Raw genomic sequence first — 14,970 nt, forward strand, 5'->3', positions numbered from 1 at the left:
CAAAGGACAAGGTCTCAGTACATGACCCTAACATTTGGCCTGCGGGCAGTTTAAGCATTAACATGCATGCAGAGGTCAAGACGACCATGTTACTTAACAGAAGAACACTGTCCACCATCTTAGAACACAGGGTGACTTTGGAGTGAGAGTCAAAATGGCAGATGAACCTAAATTGGCGGTTTGATCGATCTAAGGTCAGAACCTTGAAGCGCGGATTTCTTCGTAGAGCGTCTGGGCTTAGGCCAATATATACAATAAAGGAGACACGATATGGATTTCCGTCTAACACTACCAGATCTATGACATCTCTTTGTATATTGCAGAGCAATATGATTCAGTCTTTTCTGAGATGTACTTGAAAGTGGTGTGTATGTGCAGTGCTGCATGGGGTGCATACCGAGTGATGTGCAGTGCTGCATATGAGGTTCTAGCATGTTTATTGCCAAAGCATACTTGGGCACATGCTGTGCCAGCTTCATACATTACAATTAAAGGAGTTTCTTAATGTTGACCACATTTGCATGTCCTTTTAATTAACCTAATTAAAATAAAAAAGAAATACATTCATGTGCCGTTCTCAGACTTTTTAAAGAGGTTCTGCTTTGCCAACATTCGGCCAAAATTAAAAACAAGCATTGGCATTTGTGCAGGCATGGTAAAGCCACTTGCCAGGCACTGCTGTCATGTTATTAACCAGCCGTTGATAGCAGCAGGTGAAAAACTGTGCGAATACCTGGGCATCTAAGAACAGTGCTTGACAAATGCCAAATACCTTTCCAGAAGCCAAAATTGTTTTTCATATGACTTCAATGAACGACACACATAGTGCTTATAAATCGAGTGGCTGAAGGCAGAGTTGGTTAAGACATTTTTATTACACCCGTTACGCCTTTACAACTCCAATTAATATATATACATATATAGTTTATTGTGTTATAGTTCATTAAAAACTTTACACAAAAGAGAAAAAAGAGAAATTTGTTTGCTCATACATGCAGCATCATATATATAATGCGCATAATTTAAAACGTTTACTAAAATTTGCAAAATTAACTAAGCACATCATTTAAAACATTTGATTCCGTTTATAGACCATACTTCCTCTTTTCCATGACTTAGTCCTTTCCTCTTGCTTAATTATCCTTAAAGCAAGGTTCAATACATTGCCATATGCAAAACAGTGCAAGGTGTGTGCAAAGAGAGTCTCTGTTCAGGCAATAAATCCAAAATTCTAGCAATTTAATAGATTTGTAATTAACTCCAATTAATTGATTAACTCTCAGAAGACTGCTTTGAAAAAACATTGGCAGGCACTTAGAGTGCAAAGTTTTGATGGTAAGGCTTGATTAAAACAAGCTAAAAAATCTGCCATGAGGAGGCGTTTTGGCGGAGGAGGACAGGGTGCAATTGGCCATAGAGATTAGCATGGCCATGGGCAGTCAATGCTGGTCAGATAGCACAGCGAGTAGAGCGCTCACTTTGACATCCGTGCAGAGCCTGCTGTCGCAGATGAAATCCCGGCAGGGCCAAACTTTGTCTTTTTTATCCTTCCGAGGTCGATAAATAAGCACCACACACACTGGGTAAGCAGAATATAGATGCCTGAGGGTTTGTAGTGCTATATAAATGCAAAAAAAAGAATGGGTGGTCAAATAACCAAACAACACCTACAACCTATGTGTCCCTCCTCATTTGCATATCTGCCTAGCTGAACTCTAATACAATAGTATTGGCACATATGTGGCATGATGTCAAGGGTAGGTCCTTAGAAAAGTTCAATAGGTCAGATTCCAAACAAATGTTTGGCGCAAGAGAGATGTGCTAGCGCATCTCCTCACTTGAGCCAAAAAAAAGCAGAAGCCATATTTACAAGGGTCATCTGAATGAGCTCAACCTAGATGCACTCATTCAGATGCCCCCCCCCCCTTTGAGCATTTGCACAAATAAGAGGGTGTTTCAGGGCATTTAAATGCCCTAAAATGAGGGTCATCCCCCTGCACCTTTGAAAAAAGGCTCAAGGGGGAGGTGCAAGTCATGACAGGGTCATTTCTCACTGTGTCATGATTTTTCAATTTACGTGTGACAGCCCCTGGAACTCCTCAACAAAGGCACAAAAGATCTAGACAAACATCCAGAAACAACCAACCCCGCCAAACTGGTAGAAAAACAACCCACACACCCCACCCCCACTAAACCGCCAGGAAAAGCATCCAACAATGTGTCATCCAAAGCACAGATGGCGCACTGCAGCATGCTCCACGTACTATCTATGGAAAAGCACCAAACAGAAATGTACAACCATGTTAATGAAGGCGGCATTGACGCCCTCTTCCTCACAGAAACATGGCTATCAGACAACTGTGAAGTAATCGCTCATGAAGCCATATCCAGCAACTATAAACTAATACAATCTAACAGAGAAGGCAGATGAGGGAGAGGAATTGCCGTGGCACACAAAAACCAAATCAGCTCCACATATCTACCTTTAACAGACATAGGAAACTGCAAATCACTCTTAGTCAACCTCAAACTCAGCGAACAATCCAACATACTCTTCCTTCTTATCTAGAGAATGCCCAGCTACAATCCTAACTATGCCCCAAAACTCACTGATGCCATAGACAACCTACCCATAAATCATGACAACATCATCATTCTGGGAGATTTCTACGTTTGTTTTGAAAGAGAAAACAAAACAAAAACTAACTCCATCAGTGCACTCCTGGAAATTCTCCATCTCAAAGAAATGGTGAACGAGCCCACCCAAAGAGCTGGACCCACCCTTGATGCAATATTCTGCAGGGATGGACCCTCCACTACCTCCCCACTGGTACCATACATCTGGAGGGAGCATCATATGATCCCATTCACTGTTAGAACTATAACCCGTACAATAACCAAAAATATAAAGCAACCAATGAAAAACAAAAGAAACTGGAAAGGCTTGATCTAGAAACTGTAACCCAACTACTAGAAACCACCAAACCTGATTCCTCCCAACTACACGAAATGACACCAGACACTCTTGAAAAGAACCTTCCCACCTGGACCACAGATGGATTAGACCAATTGGTCCCCCCAAAAATGTTCAACCCTACACCGAAAAAGGTAGTGGCCAGATGGTTAACAGAGGAACTCTGAGAACTCAGGAAAATCACATGTTGTTACGCTCACCTGGCTCCCACAGGGGCATCGGTCGGATCCGGACGGCTGCGGTCTCCACCAACGTGATGCGTAGTGCAGAGATGACTGACTGGACTGGCCCTCCTAATCTTGTCTGCCTGACCCATAGAAGTATTCTCCTGCAAGTGGAGAGATGGATTTAGCCACCCGTGGATTCAAGTGATGGCACCCCCCACAGTCCTCCCAATTAATCACCTCCAAAGTGCCCTCTCAGCAATCTCACCTTATATTCTAGAAAGATGAGCTCTATATCCTGAATGGATTGCAGGGGCACGTTGATGCCAGTTACTTCACTGGTTTGAAGGCGTGGGAGAGTTCCGGAGAGTATTGACTCCTGGCAAGGTCCAGTAAGTATCAAGTTCATAGAGTTCAATATGTCCGATGTTTCACTCTTGTCCCCCCTTCCTTCCTTGTCTTGCAGCTGAGATCATAAGACGATGCTCTCGTGGCAGCTGGTGGCGCTCAGGTAAGAGTCTGTATTACCCGACAGTGTTCGGTAAATGTTGCACGTGTTTAACGTGTTGTTTTCTCTCTCTTTGCAGGTGCGGCACATGAAGATGTGGAGAGTTATAGAATAATGCCTCCGGTGGTAAATCAGGTAAGGCTATGGTGATAAGAGTTATATTTGTTGGTTTTCTCGGCTCACCTTGTTTTCTTTTGTCCCCCAGGTGCCGGAGTTCGGCGAAGAAATGATGGAGGCAGCGCCGAATCGAAAGATGCTGCAAGGACTGGTGAGTATGGCGCAGCGCTGCAGCTGGAGATGCGACACGTACAGAAATGATGTTCTTTCCAGGTCCGGAGGCGAGATGGATCCGGAATCAGGTGAGCAATTCGAAAATAGTTTGTTTTCTAACCTTGTCCTTTTCTTTCCTCTTTGTTTTAGGAGCTCCAGATTCGAGGCGGGCGTGGCAGAAAACTGGATGCAGACTGCAGGCACGGTGAGCGTTACGCTGCTGGATGCAGAATACCACGAAGCGTGTGCTGTTATTCAGGCGTGGTTTAAATAGCCTCCTAAGTAGTTCCAGGTAAGAAGTTCCCTAGAACCATGCCCGAGTAAAAAATAGTCCCTGTAATAAAATAGTCCCATCCAGGCTTCACGTAGGCTTGGACTCACTAGCAGCATGGTCTGCATCAGGTAAGTAAAGTCTATGAGCCTGGTGCCTATGGCGCCAGGACTGATTTCTATGATGAGTTTGGCGCCTAAGGCTCCAGGACTGAACCCAAACAGCCCCCAGCCGGGGCTGTTGGGGTTTTAATAAGTATCTGGATGCCTGCTCCCGGAACTGATGGGCTTGGTCCTAATGCCCGGGGGTAGGCATCATGACACATGTAAACTAGAAAAGACATGAAGAAAAAATGCAAGCAACTGGACAAAAATAACTATCAAATACAAATATAGCTATAGAGATCAGCAGTCAAATACAAATATAGCTATAGAGATCAGCAGTATTCAAAGCCAAGAAAGCAAATTACACTGCAAGAATCCAATTGACAACAAATCCCCAAATGGAAATGTACAGAATTATCATGGATATATGAAACCCAACCTCATGCAATTATAACACTGTACCCTCGCAAATATTATGTGACAGTATCACGGACCACCTTAGAGCAGAAATATGCTCAATCCAGCAAGCCATTGAGGCATCCAGTAGGACCACTAACAACATCCCCCCAGAAACTAGATCCCCAATAACCAGAGCAACATTCACCCAATTCAATCCAATTAGGGAGGAAACCTTCAGCGACCTATTGAAATAAACCAAACGGGCCAGATCCCCCAGCAAGCCATGCCCAAAGGATATCTACAAACAGCTGCCCGCCAACAAAAAACCTGCCCTTTACACCTGACTACTAATGAACCTATCTCTAAACTCTGGAATAGTACCAAAATTATACAAAATTGGCCTATATTAAACAACTCTTAAAAAATGAGGCAGGAAAAACTGATGACCCCAAGGACTACAGACCTATATCAAACCTACTCTATCTGGCAGAAATCTTGAAGAACCACTTGTACAAAGAACAGTTCAACCATGTGGAATACAACAGACTACATGACTAATCCCATGTTGGTTTCAGACTGATGAGAGAAACTGAATCAGCACTCCTCTCCATATGGGACAACTTAAAGATGAATGCAGACAACAACACCCAATCTTCCCTCATACTACTGGACATATCGGCTGCCTTTGATACAATCAAACACACAACATTAATCAAAAGATTGTAAGAAGCAGGCATTCAAAACACGGCACCTCAATGGCTAAAATCTCTCCTAACGAAAAGAACCGAAAGAACCTACTACCCTCTATTCATATCAAACACAAAAATCCTCACCTGTGGCATACGACAAGGATCACGCTTCTTTCCACTTCTGGTCAATATATACATGGCGCCCCTAATGAAGCTCATACAAACTCATGGAATGGCATCCTACAAATTCGCAGACGACACCCAACTCATTTTCAAGCTGACTGTCAACATCGACCCTGACAATGTCCTCAACAAATGCCTCCCGATATGAACACATTGATGGCAAACAACAACCTTAAACTAAATCCAACCAAAATGGAAATAATGATAACCTCACGAGACAACAACCTAACACAGACATCTCTCACCTGTCCCTCGAGTATGGGAGCTCAACCTGAATCATCAACAGTGACAAATAAACCTGGCAATACTCATGGGCAGTGGTCTCACCCTGGAAACACAGGGCAAAGCAATAGCAAAAAAAATTCTACCATCTTTGAATAATAACATGGATCCTCCCTTATACCCTGTTCCCACACTGTACCTCAGTGTCATCTCATTGGTATTATCAAGAATAGACAATGCAAAGGGACTCTACCTAGGAATGTTCAAACACTTCACCAAAAAAACTACAACGCATCTAAAACACAGCAGCAAGACTACACCTGAGACTAAATTGAAGCGATCACCATAGCCCTGAATATTGATATTGGCTACCAGTCAAGAAACAAATCAATTTCAAATCCCTCTGCTTTGCCAATAGATCGCTACACAGACAAGGAGCCAAATTCCCCCAATCAAAAATCACCCAATACCAAACCAGAAGAACCTTAAGTTCTAGCACCGACCTCCAAATCGAAACAAGACATTATGCGATAAGTAAATTCTGAGAAACTGCTTGCTCCGTTCTCATAACCAAACTATGGAACTAGATCACGAAGGAAATGGGGACGATGGAAGACCACCTAATCTTCCGGAAATGGCTTAAAATCTGGTTATTCAACTCACTGAGATAAAAACAGATCAACAACAACTATACAACGATCACCCCATACAATGTCCAAACCGTAGGTAGGCTCCTTCAAACCCATACAATGCCCAAACCACATCCACAAAGCCATTTAAACTCTAGCCCTAAGGTACATAACCGCAAGGATCTCTGCAACCGAACAATCCTCAATTCTCGGACCGATGTTTGAAGACACTTGCACACAAGTTTGAATAACGGTTCAAGATGACCGAGGAAACCCACTAACTCATGAATAACACCCAGCCACTCTAGATAATGACCCACCCCAGTGAAAGCTAATAGTCCCTTACACAATAATTTCTACCATATAATCTTTTTCCTTCCTAATAGTCTCGTCCCACCAATCTAATTCTAGCGTCAAGCCAATGCAAAGGTGAATGCCCAACAAAAAGAAAACAATAACATAGTTACACAATATCCAGAAACCACCCAACATCCTACCACCCACTTTCTCTTCTCTACCACCCCAGTCACCACACACTTACCACCCACATTCAGATGGCTAGCGAAGCACCCTGCTAAACACCCAAAACCGCAAATCACTCAAACCAACTCACAAACCCCAATAGCTTCCAACATCCAACAACACAAACACTGGACACCACCCACCTGGAAACAATAAGCATGCAGTGTACAAAACAAAGTACACTCAGAAAGCACACATGCACAGACTACAGTTACTACTGGTTCTACACGCATTCACCCACCGCACTTTACCTTACAGATCTGACTATAACAGGTCTGACTATACTATCCCATGAACAAATAATGATTCAATATTTCTCTTAGTTTTTTAGAAGGACACCTCAATGGCTGAATTCTCTGCTAAACCCTGTTTATTGGCAGGTGATATTTTGCATACTAATATTTTATTTCAAAGGCTACAATAAACTACAGTTGCTTACATTGTATTTGTATATTAATAATTGTTTTACTCTGAACTATACAAGGTAAATGTTACTTTGTGGTCTCAACACTCAAATCTTTTCACTGTCTTTGAAAAGATGCTCTGCAGATTATCATTGGTGTCTGGGTTTTGCCCTGCAGTCTCTTACATAAAGGTGAAAAAAGTTGTGACAGCTGTGCATCCACTCATCCCCTATTCTGGAGTTAAATTACCTTACTGAGCAGTTCATTGGCGGGTAAGCAGTGCCTGTATATATTTCAAGTATTTGGAATAAGAAAGGCACATTTCTAAAAAAAAATACCCTGTGCCGCAATTAGAAAATTAAAGAGCCCTTCTTTCCCCTTGCTCCAGATTGTGGGGTGATCATATTGTATCCCCCCTGCCTAAAGTTGTGGGGGGATTTTTCACTCCTTTCCCCCTCCATTTCCTACATCCATGACCCCCACCTCAATCACCTCATCCATAGTGCCTATGTGTTGTGAGGCAGAGTGTGAGAAACGTGCAGTACCAGTGAAAATACCGATACCTAGGAGAATATGGGAAGCAAGGTTCCCATTTAGGAAACCATACCTGCATACACAACATTATGATGGTCGTTTGAATGAAATTTAGGAAGAAACAGAAAGGTTAAATGACAAAGACGAATGGTGACATCATGCAGAGAAGAACTGACGTGCATAGAAGAGATGCAGAGACTAGAGAATGAAGATATTCTATAAGGCATCAAGAAAGTATCGAAGATAAGAGACATTTTGGGATCATGATGAAAAAACGTATGTTGCAGAAACTTTGAAGATATCAAGTCATTTTACACGTTTACACCTGCAAAGAAACGCAAGCAGATGAAGTATTTGTGAGGCTAGCTTTATAGTGAATAGATTGCGGCATGCACCAACATGTACACATATATATTTGAGTCAGTAAAGAATGAATGTTTCCACTACTTACAATAGCAGAGCTGAGCAAATGAAGGAAGGCCTCTTTTCCAGTATTTCGCAGTTAGGAAACAAGTGAATTAAAGGCGAATCTCAGAAAGGCAAGGCTGGATGAGTCAAAAAGCCAAGGCCATATCAGGCTGGGGTGAGCTGACATTGGATACAAATCATGCGAAAGAATGAAGCTCCTGTTCAGGAGGCATGGACAAAAACAATAAGATGTCAGAGGTCTATTAGGAAAATAGTATTTGAATACACTAGAAACTCGATTTTGTGGTCTCCAGTCACGTGGCAAGAAGAAGTTGGACGAGCATAGTGGTCACACCTACGCATGAGGAGAGAGGGTGCCTCCACTCCCCTGAATTCTCCAGAGCAAAGAACACTTCCAAGGACAAGTTCAAAGTCCTAAATGACGGCAGACCACTGAGGTGATAACGGATGGATCTGCTAATTGTGGGAAACTATGGTTAATATGAGCTCACCAGCACCTGGACGCTCAGCCTGCGTGCTGCTAAACGTGGGTGGGAAGGTGCTGACAGAGGTTAGAATCCAACCAGTAATAGAGGACCACATGATTAACGGTCCTATAGTTGTATAACTAATGGGACGTTGTATATTTAATGACGTTCATAGTGACATTTATTGGGGGTGGGCTTAGTTGCCCCACCTGATGAGAAGAAGCAAATCATGTTATTCCACTGCCCTAGATGAGTATGGATTATATACTTAGATGATCCTTTTAGACCCTATCACACTCACATTAGGTTTTTGTAGTTTGCCACATAGGGTGACGTTGGTAATACGTGGGTTAATGTCCCCTATGACGATTTTTCTGTTTTATAAGAATGCTTTTTTTAAAGATGCATTGAGTGAGATAATTGATATTAAAACAGTTATCCTTTGCCAACTTCCTGAGTAGTTTTTGATTATTGATGTTCGAATAATTTCTGCATCCCCATGCATCACAAGAATATAGCTATCCTATCATAAAGGGCTGGGAGACCCCCATTTCATTATGTTTCAGTTTCGTGTTCGAGATCCCCTGACAGGTCTTGCATATTTTGTTACGTTTTGCCCTTCTCTCCCTTCTGTCCCATTATCCTAACCGTTGGCTTCACCTCCATTTTACCTGTAAGCACTATGTCATGTGGGCCACACATTGGAAGCTGGGTCAGGAGAGACAAGAGACTAGCATCAGAGTAATGAGTTGTACCACTCAAAATGAAAGGATTACCCCTTCAAATGAAGACCCACGTTGCAGTCCACACATTTCCAAAAATACAAAATCGATTGTCCTGGATCACAGAAGATCACATTGCAAAGAATACAATTACATTTCAGTTTGCAAAACAACGTTTTAAAACAAATGTTGCCATGATCAAATCTGAAATGTCTCGTTTAGTCTTTCGAGGAGGCTGACATGTTAGATTCCACTCTTTCAACCTGGCGGCACATGGACGTTGTCAGGTAGGCACAGATAACTGTCCGACAGATGTTAATCATTAGCAACTCCAGCACTTCTGCCACTGATCCTGCGGAGTGGCAGGCAACAGAAGCAATTTCATAGGCATTAGTGATGATCATCCTGATCCACTTACGCAAGTTGCCTCCACTGGTTTTGTCCCTTTCCCAGCCATGCTAAATGTGACACATACATGTTCACCTTTCCATAATCAATGCCATCCTATTTGTGGAAGGCAGAAGGCCCTATTTCAGATACAATGAAGCCTCTACTGATCCCTCTTTTAGCCCCAAGAGAACCACCTCCTGGCCCCCCTGATGGATAGAGGCACATATGTATGGGAGGAACTCAAGCCATGGCCGAAACACCACTGCATCTCGGAGGAAATTGAGGGAGGGTTCGATGTAAACTAGAGCTCCTTAGTCACTGAGCCTTTCATATGAGAGTCAGGAAATGTTGCAATGAGTAATATGCTCAGATGGGACTCCTGGGGAGTTTTACACAGAATCGGACGGTCCCACAGTGGTAAACTCACCCTCCTTTGAGAATTTGTTAGGGCAGATACATTTATTCATCTGGTCACTAGGGGTAGAAGAGAGGAAAGGACCGGCCAGGATTGCCTGAACCCCCTTATCAATGTCCACTGTCTTTACGGTGGAGATTGCTAGCCAGTTTTGCAAACCCTTTAGCAGTAAATCCAATAGTTTCATGGTGCAACCTGGCAAGCGGTACAGCACCTTGGCATTGCAACACTACGGGAGGACGAACAAAGGTGAGCATGAGAACATCCTGTGAAGAATATCCTGGAGTTTTAGACACGTTTTCATGAGAGGCCTACTTAGAAAAGGCCCATCTGCTTATGCTTAAAGCCCTCACGTTCACCCAGAACAACATGTGGGGAGGAGATCTGGGACAAGAGGTAGGGCAAGGATTTGAGTAAAAGCATCTGTTCTTGCTTTGTTGATTTTCAGGAACAGAGGAATTCATGTCTTTTGGGGCCTATACGGTGTTAACAGTAGCAACATTTGCTTTGCTTTTGCTTTTGCAAGAGATGTCTATTGGGAATTTTGCTTATTTAATAGTAGTTCTTTTATTAGTGAGGAATGGCACTAATAGAGTGCCCTTCACAACAACAATCCAACCCACAATCTGAGACACAAAACAAGCTGTTTTAACAAGCAGTTTATTATTTTATTGAAAATAATACAATGATTCAAAATGGAGCTGGTCCAATAACTCATAATGATGGGGGAGGGACCTCCAAATACTACAATTGAATTCAAAGTACAACGAAACAAGTTACCACTGAAGGCCGCCTAATGTATGTCTCAGTAACATTTTTATCGAAATGTAAAACATTGAGTTTGCTTTGTTTATTCACAAAGATATGAATGAGCAATCTGTATAATATACAATGCCACCCATCATAAACGTTAACAAAAAAATCTAATTGCTGAAATTAATTAATAAAACACTTTTGGCAAATGTAATTCAAAAACACACAGTTAAAAAAATGTCAATGGAATATTATATTGGACTGTGCAAAAGAAAATAATATCAGACCATACGTATATTGGATTGGATACCTAAAGAGAAATTCACATGGCTTCACTTAATGTTTTGGAATGAAAGAGTGTTCCTATTCAGAGTACATGAACCGAAATGGAAAGTGGCTGGGTTTTCAGTTTGTGGATAATGGTTTTGCTCTCTTTCTGAAAGGAAAGAGAGGCTGGTAGGGAATAAAAAAAACATGAATCACAGGTTTCTATATTGTAGTTCCTATTCAATTATTCTACTACTGTTTTCAATCCTTAGAAAAATATTATATTTCATGCAATTTAATTATAAAAGAGCAGTTTCACTGCATCATGCCTTTTAATTAATTTGCCCCACGTGTGGCTTCTTATGCATTAGTGTCTGTCACAGATTACAAGAGGTTATTTGATTTCTGAAAAAGCTCAAGAAATAATATTGTATTTTATTTGGGGAGACTTGTGAACAGCAATCAGCCTCTGGGATAGATGTCTCAGAATCCGCCTAGCTTATTCCAAATAAGCATACTATGGATTCTAACGTTATCTGGGACACCTTAGACCTTTTGGATCAATGTGCCACCCCAGCTCTGGCCCTCTTCGGCCTTCATTTGGAAAATTCTCCTGGGATTTCGGCACCCTTTTCATTATGGATGGTTGGCCTAAATGTGTTGGTTGGCAGGTATCAAGGAAATGATCCAGTCTCTCTTCTCCCATAGAAACATGACTTTCTGCAGTAGATCAAAGTCCACACATTGGCATCAGATGGCACTACCATTTTGATTGGATGGGTTCTGTGATTGGTCTTCTTCACTAATTCACACCAAAAGAGCCCTCCTCCTGACTTCCTTTGGCCATTGAACTTGGAGTGCCATTAGTGAGAAGCATCAGCTGCAAACGAACCCACTCCCTTGCGCTGGGAACCTCTCCTAGGTTGAAATATTGATTTTTAATATACCATTTTATGTAAATATGTAGGCATGCATCAACAAAAATAATTTGATCATTGGGGATTTGATGAGTCTAAAAATATGATGTGTATTGCTGTGGCGTTATCCAATATGTGCAAATTATGCAAGCATTTCGGCATTTAGTTTTTAATATGCATTTTATTCCACTGATCAAGCCCGTCGCAGAAATAAATACGTTTTGTATTGAGATGAATAACCCCAAATGGACTTCAATTAGGGAGTGTCGATGCACATTTTAAAATTGGTTTCTGTACATTTGCACTTGTGACATCTGGTCTTCAGGTATGAAAGAGGGTCACTATCAGTTACTTACCATTTTAGAAACCCATTTACCTTGACAAATAATGATTTCAACAAACCATTACTTGGTTAAGGGATGCTTTTTATAAAAATGTGCACAATATATTATTTGAACTTTCTGGTTTAATATCAACGTCTAATGAATATTCCTGGCTATCTGATATCTTGACAGTGAATCACCCTTTTTAAAAGCACTGGTCGTCTGGAAAAATAGGAGTATTGATTTTTGCCATTTTACTCAACTTAATAAATGCATTTCCATATATTTATGCTATTTAGAAGAAGACATAAGCAACACAACTGCTCAAATGATGTTCCAAGATGTGTTGTCATTGATAAGCTAATGGACGCCTGGACATTATTTTTAGTAAGAGCTAAGTTGTTCGCAAAGCATGTAAGTCTCAGTTCAGCTGGAGTGCACTGGCTTCACTTTTGCAAAACCAAGTGCAGTCCAAAGAGAATTCTGCCTCTTTAAAAACCTATGTACTCAACTTTTACATACAACTCAAACATTTCCACTTTCAATACATAAAATTGATCAGTTATCTATAATTTGATATAGACATATATTCTAATTTGCATGGCTAATGTATTTGTTTGGCCAGCTTTAATTGACAAGTTCAAAATTGTAATGTAAGGAAAGCATGGTATCATAGTAGACACAGATACCATAGAAGCACGTTTCAAAACCTTTATTTTGGTGTTTTGGTGGGTTTGTAGAATTCCTAACTTGCCCTAACTCTAGAATGGGAGTAATTTCGGCTATTAAACAAATAACAAACAAGTCCAAGTGAATAGAGCCAAAATAAAAAGGCCTATACTAAAACATTTTTTTTTTTAAAAATGTGCTCCTTCACAAATGGCAAATGCGGTAAGGAAATACAAAAGGAAAAATAGTGTCTTAAAAAAATGTCAGAATGGCTTTGGTAACAACTCCCTTCTCCACATTCAGCAGCATGGAGTCTCGAGACTTTCTTAATAAGGATAGGTGGATGGCTCAGTTCTATCAGTCTTGCACAATTTGTTTTACTGGCACAATTCAACAGTTCAAGTTTGGGCTTTGAGCTTTTAGCAGTTCAATCAGTTATTTAGGCTTCGTCCATCTTCTCATAAACACATAGTTCTACTGTTGACTTTTACTTTGCTACAATTCAACACAGGCTTCTCTCTGCCGGGCTCAAGCCTGTCTTTCTCTTTGTGGGTAGTTACAGTTATTTTTGCTTTGAACACAAACCAGGCTTTTGTTGCCTTCGATAACTCACTGGTTGTGTTATTTTGACTTCTCTATTCAATGCCTTTCATGTAGCCATCAAGGCCATTACCAAAGCCTCCTCTGCTCCTCCCCAACTCTGTCGTTCTCCCAGGAGGGTAGCGGGCCGCTTTGAAGCATTTAGAAGGTTTCTCTCTTCTGATCACTCGGTTTCAGGCTTAAATGCTTACTGCTTCCTGAAATTGTGGAATCCTTGCCTGGTTCACTCGTTCTTCGCAACTGCCGATCAGCCCCTTGGCCTTCCAACTTCCATAGCCCGGTTTGCATCAGCCCCGAAAGAGATACTCCTTCTCGTACCCAGCCTCGCTTAGAGTGAGTGTGCATGCCACCTTTTATCCTGGCAGGGAGTGTTCAAAAGTAGCAAGTGTTTATAGTTAGGAGTACGTGCCTGACTCTGCCTGGTCTCATTAAAGGGACAGAGCCATTGCAAGTCAGTATAGGTAATCTTCCTGGCCTCATTCCTCATCTTCCTCGACTCAGTAGAGTTGTCGATGTGAAGTGGGGAGGAATTATGGGAGCTGTAGTTTCCCATAAAATAAGCATGGAAAGGAGTTAGATGGGTTGCGGAAAAAGGGTGATACCATGTCTCACCACCAGATGCTTCTACCCCACTCCATGAGGATCCCCTACCCAGGTGATCCTCCCTCGCTTGACCAACCGCAGGGTAGGGATCCAAAAGCAATTGCCTTTCCGTGGCCGCCTTAGTATGGGATCCCGGGGGACTAGGTTGTGAAAGACCCTCTGTTTTTCACAGTAAGTTATCCAATTATGTTTTGAATCAGGTTTCTACTTCAGTAATTTCACCATAAACATTTCAAGATCCCTGAAACTGGGGGAATGGATAGAAGGGTGCAGTAGACCTCTGTGACATTGGCATGAGATCACATCCATAGCACATACCTGTGTGTCCCATTTCTGTGATCAGAAATGAGGGAGAAGGGAATTGTATCTTGTCCTATATAGGTCTACCAGGGGTGCGGGGGGGGTCTCAAATGCCATGCACATAGGGTTGAAAATATAAACAACAAAAAATGCATCCACCCAGAGATAGTGGAAAGGCTCAGTTCAACTGGCCGGCCTTCACATCATATATTCCACGAATGCTGGAGATAGGTCTGCAAGGT

This window comes from Ambystoma mexicanum, chromosome 7q, assembly GCF_040938575.1.
Source record: "Ambystoma mexicanum isolate Mex_15411 chromosome 7q, UKY_AmexF1_1, whole genome shotgun sequence".
NCBI classification, from domain to species: domain Eukaryota; kingdom Metazoa; phylum Chordata; class Amphibia; order Caudata; family Ambystomatidae; genus Ambystoma; species Ambystoma mexicanum.